General features: G+C 40.1%; 1 non-coding gene across 1 annotated transcript; it reads left to right on the top strand.

Annotated features, from left to right (window-relative positions):
- Nucleotides 1-5,059: 5,059 nt before the first annotated feature.
- LOC145561103 (small nucleolar RNA R71) lies at nt 5,060-5,165 on the top strand. Its single transcript, XR_014093683.1, has one exon. It is a non-coding gene; the product is annotated as a small nucleolar RNA R71 (small nucleolar RNA).
- The last annotated feature ends 498 nt before the right edge of the window (nt 5,166-5,663 follow it).

The raw sequence follows: 5,663 nt of genomic DNA, 5'->3' as shown, positions 1-5,663 counted from the left end.
CTTCTCCATGGTAGTGTAATTCCGTTGAGCTCCATTAAGAGTCTTGGATTTATAATAGATCACATGAAGCTTCATGTCCACTCTTTGACCCAAGACACCTCCTATTGCCGAATCACTTCCACAAAGTCTTCCAATAGTAGCTCAAGAACTTAGACTCACGGTCCGACACAATACTTTTTGGAATGCCATGAAGCTTCACCACTTCTCTAAAGAATAAGGTAGCCACATGAGAAGCGTCATCGGTCTTGTGGCAAGGAATGAAGTGATCCATCTTGCTAAAATGAATAACCACAACAAACACGGAATCATTTTTGCCTTTGAGTGCGAGGGAGAACAACCACAAAATCCATACTAAGATCATCTCAAGGGTGACTAGGGACCGGAGGAGAAGAGTAGAGTCCTTCACAGAATTGACTCTTAGCCTTGTGACAAGCCCCACAATGACCTATCACATCTTGCACATCACCAAACATCTTGGGCGAAAAAAAGTGCTCTCGAAGAATGTCATATCTTTTTGCAACCCCAAAGTGTCCGGCTAATCCTCCTTGATTTGACGATTAGAGACTTCCACTTGACCGCTTGATTGAAAATGATATGGGACGCCAAATCTTTGATGGACTCCAAGCTTCCTCAACATGTTTTGAAAGGCATGGTAAATAAAATGAGAATCGTTGTCGCTTATCACCGCATTCGATACCCCAAATTTTGGAAAGATTATTTTCTTAAACAACTTCATAACAATCTTGTGGTCATTAGTCGGGGAGGCAATTGCCTCGGCCCACTTAGACACGTAGTCGACCGCCACAAGGATAAATTGATTTCTGAAAGATGAAGGAAATGGCCCTATAAAGTCAATACCCCATACATCAAATACCTGTAAGTCGAGTATAGGTTGTTGAGGCATTTCATTTCTCTTAGAGATGTTCCCAACTATTTGACATTGATCACATGTCTTTACAAAGCCCCGTGACTCCCTAAAGAGATGTGGCCACCACAAACCGCATTGAAGAACCTTAGTGGCGGTCTTAAAAACACCAATGTGGCCTCCGCTTGGATCCGAATGGCACATTTTAAAAACATTAGGCACCTCTTCATTTAGCACACGTCGTCTAAGTAAGACATTGACCCCTTGCTTGTATAAGATGGGATCATCCCAAACATAATGCCTTGCCTCTCTCTTGAGCTTCTTTATTTGATTCTTAGAAAAGGAAGGAGGAAACTCCCCACATGCAAGGAAATTCACCAAATCGGCAAACCATGGGGGCTCCTTCGCTTCAATAGCATATAGGAAATCATCAAGCATCTTATCCTCAATTGGAGAACCATCATCATGAATTTGAGAATCATCTAAACGAGAAAGATGGTCCGCCACAACATTCTCCGCTCCTTTTTTATCCCTAATCTCAATGTCGAAGGTTTGGAGCTCAAGAACCCACCGGATCAAACTTGGCTTTGATTCTTTCTTGGCAAAAAGATATTTGAGAGCCGCATAATCCGTGAAGACTATGGTTTTGGAACCTAATAGATAACACCGGAACTTCTCAAAAGCATGAACTATAGCAAAGAATTCCTTCTCCGGTGTAGTGTAATTCCGTTGAGCTCCATTAAGAGTCTTGGATATATAATAGATCACATGAAGCTTCATGTCCACTCTTTGACCCAAGACACCACCTATTAGCAAATCACTTGCATCACACATCAACTCAAATGGTAAATCCCATCTTGGAGCTTGAACAACAGGAGAAGTGATTAGAGCTTTCTTAAACTTATTGAATGCCTCCAAACACTTGTCATCAAATACAAACTCGACATTTTTTTGAAGAAGATCAACGAGGGGCTTTGCAATGAGGGAAAAGCTTTTGATAAATCTTCTATAGAACCCAGCATGGCCAAAAAATGACCTCACACCCTTCACATTGACAGGAGGTGGTAAATTTTTAATAACCTTAATCTCTGCCTTGTCCACCTTTATGCCTTTGTGAGAAATTTTGTGCCCAAGAACTATTCCTTCTTCAACCATGAAATGGAATTTTTCCCAATTCAACACCAAATTCACTTTTTCACACCTTGCCAAACACTTTTCAAGATTTTTAAGGCAAGCCTCATAGGAAACCCCACCTACAGAAAAGTCATCCATAAAAACCTCCATATCGTCTTCCAATATGTCTCCAAAGATACTCATCATACACCGTTGGAAAATGGTGGGAGCATTGCAAAGGCCGAATTGCATTCTCCTATAGGCAAAGGTACCATAGGGACAATTAAAAGTAGTTCTCTCTTGGTCATCGGGATGAATAGGATTTGGAAAAATCCCGAATAACCATCAAGAAAACAATAATACTTGTGCCTTGTTACTCTTTCAAGCATTTGATCAATGAAAGGAAGGAGGAAACGATCTTTCTTTGTGGATGTGTTTAGACGTCTATAGTCTATAAACATCCTCCATCCCGTTACTGTCCTCGTTAGAATGAGCTCACCTTTCTCATTCTCAACGACGGTCATACCTCCCTTCTTTGGGACAACGTGAACGGGAGAAACCCACTTAGAATTAGAAATGGGAAATATAATTCCCACATCTAAAAGTTTGGTGATCTCCTTCTTCACTACATCTCTCATTTGGTGATGTAGCTTTTGTTGCCTCTCAATGGAAGGTAGAGTACCCTCCTCAAGAGTTATGTGATGTGTACACAAAGCGGGGCTTATACCTTTGAGGTTATCAATGGTATATCCCAAAGCACCTTAATGCTTCCTCAAAGCATCACACAACTTTTGAGCTTGGTGCTCACTCAAGGAAGAGCTAACAATCACAGGGAAAGTAGAGTTGGGTCCCAAAAATTCATACCTAAGGTGTGATGCAAGAGGTTTGAGCTCAACCATTTGTACACCTTTACCTTCCTTTGAAGTGGCGGCTTGCAAAGCTTCTTGGCTTGAGATATTCATACACATATGCTCATCCACTTCCTCAATGCTTCCATTTAGCAAATCCTCATACATTGCTACTTCCTTGATAGGAGCACCTATCTTATCCTTGTTCAATAAGACATTCTCAAGAGGATAATTAGAAGTGAGCAAGTGCTCATACATGAAAGATACAATAAGATCAAGAGAATCAATCAACATGAGATTTTCTAAAGAAGAACATGGATACTTCATGCTTTCATTCAAGTCGAATTCAATGACCTCATCTCCTACATTGAGTGAAATTTTTGCATTTTTAACATCAATCATAGAACCCCTGGTAGCTAGAAAAGGTCTACCAAGAATAATGGGAATGGTATCATCTTCATCAATTTCAAGAACCACAAAATCTACCGGAATCACAAACTTCCCTACTCTCAAAGGAACATCCTCAACATTCCCCTTAGGAATCTTAATTGACCTATCGACCAATTGCAAGGTGATTTTGGAAGGTATAACTTCCCCTAACTCAAGTCTTTGATAAACCGAATATGGCATTAAGCTAACACTAGCTCCTAAGTCAAATAAGGCATTATCAATTTGCATCTTGTTAATGGCACAAGGAATAGAGAGGTTTCCGGGATCTTTTTACTTGGGTGGCATCTTATTCATCATAATTTCACTACAATTCTCGGTCAAGTTGACCGTCTCCACCACATCACAAGACCTCCTACTACTCAAAATGTCTTTGAGGAATTTTGCATAGTTGGGCATTTGGGTAAGAACTTCAGTAAAAGGTAGAGAAAGATGAAGTTGCTGAAGCATATCAATAAATCTTCCAAATTGTTTATCCAATTTATGTCTCATGAATTTTTGTGGATATGGAAGCTTGGGTTTAACAATTTCTTTCTCAACTCTTACCTCTCTAGGTGTCTCAATCACAACCTCACTGAAAGATGCACCATTTCTCTCATCTTCTACCAAAACCTCCTTAGGGAGCTCCTTAGTTCCGTTCTTCCTAGGCAAACTCTCCTCAAGAACCTTACCACTTCTTGTAACAATAGCATTCACGGGTCTCTTAGGATCTAAGCCTTGGGAAGGTAAAGAAGAAGGACTATCATGGTCTTTCAAAGCATTGGCAAGTTGAGAAATTTGGTTTTCAAGCATCTTATTATGAGTCATCACCTCCTTGAATTTCTTATCACTTACGGCCATGTAAGTGCTCAACAACTTTGTTTGATTTTCAATGATTTCCTCAAAATTAGTCCTAGAAGAAGAGGATTGTGAATAGGAATTATCAACTTGAGTCTTTAAAGCAAATCCAGGTGGAGGGCCTCTTTGAGCATTATTTTGAAAATTGCCTCTCTCTTAATTGTTCTAATTACCCCTATTTTGATTTTGACCATAACCTTGATTATGGTTACCACCAACTTGATTTTGATTTCTATAACCTTGGTTTTGATTACCATAATTTTGGTTTTGATTTTGGCCACTATAACCTTGTTTGTTATAGTTACCTCGAGAACCTTGGTTCCCTTGGTTCCTATAATAACCACCTTGGTTATAATTGTCAAAATTACCATGGTTTTGGTAATTCCTATTTCATTGACCCCTTTGGTTATCAAACCTTTGCATATTATTGTTGTTTGTCACATAGTTCACATGCTCACTCTCATTATTATAAAAATCATCATTCACATCTGGAAAAGCATGAGGGCGATTACTAGAATCATGATCATAAGAACCACACACATCACAAAACAAACAATCACTAGGCATGTTACTTGAAGAAGGAGGGGGATGAGAGTTAAAAGGAGTACCTCTCCCTTTAAATTGGGAGGGAAGACTTGGAGCTTGGGAAGAAGAACTCTCCAATTTTTCCTTGATTGCACTCACTTCCTTCCCCAAGTTTTCCATTTGTTAGGAGAGATTGTTGATTGCATTCAACTGATCAACTGAGTACACGGAAGAGCTAGTCTTGCTAGTTGATTCTCTCTCACCATCTTGCCAATCTCTATAGTAACTCACAACATCCTCAATAACGTCCACCACTTCTTCTTCCGTCCTGTTCATGATGGCACCTCCGACTCATCCAACTAGGCATGACTTGCCTTGGGGACTTAGGCCACCATAGAAAATCTGAATAATTTGATAGGTTGGAATCCCGTGGTGAGGACACTCCCTTTAATACTCTTTATATCTATCCCACGCTTCATAGAAGCTCTCACTTGGCTTTTGTTTGAAGCCTTGAATCAAAGCTCTTGCCTCTGCCGTTTTATTTTGAGGATAGATTGGGTTAGAAATTCCTTTGTAACCTCGTCCCATGTAGTTATAGAATTCGGCTTAACCTCCTTGTTTAGCCATTCCAAAGCACGCCCAATGAGAGAAAATGGAAAGAGCTTGAGGCGGATGAATTCTTGGGAAACTCCGTTCACTTTAATAGTATTGCAATATTTTTCGAACTCCTTGATTTGATTTAGCGGGATCTCATTCTTGTATCCACTAAATTGTCGCCTCTCTATCAAAGTGATCATAGCCGGCCTAAATTCAAAATCATTTGCCGGAGTTCTAGGTGGAGCAATTCCACTCTAAAATCTATATTCACCGGGAATCCCCAATTCTTTCAATGCCACTCTCGGATTCTCTCCCATTCTTGCTTGTTCTTCTGGTTGCGGTTCTTCCTCACTTGAAATGGAAGAGCTAAAAGATCGCCTAGCAACCCTTAGGCTATGTTTGGATAGCAAAAAATGGAAGGAAAGGAAGGG

The sequence above is a fragment of the Chenopodium album genome, chromosome 9, assembly GCF_948465745.1.
Source record: "Chenopodium album chromosome 9, dcCheAlbu1.1, whole genome shotgun sequence".
NCBI lineage: Eukaryota > Viridiplantae > Streptophyta > Magnoliopsida > Caryophyllales > Amaranthaceae > Chenopodium > Chenopodium album.
Note: the sequence above shows the minus strand (reverse complement) of the source record. Positions and strands in the feature narration are given on the sequence as shown.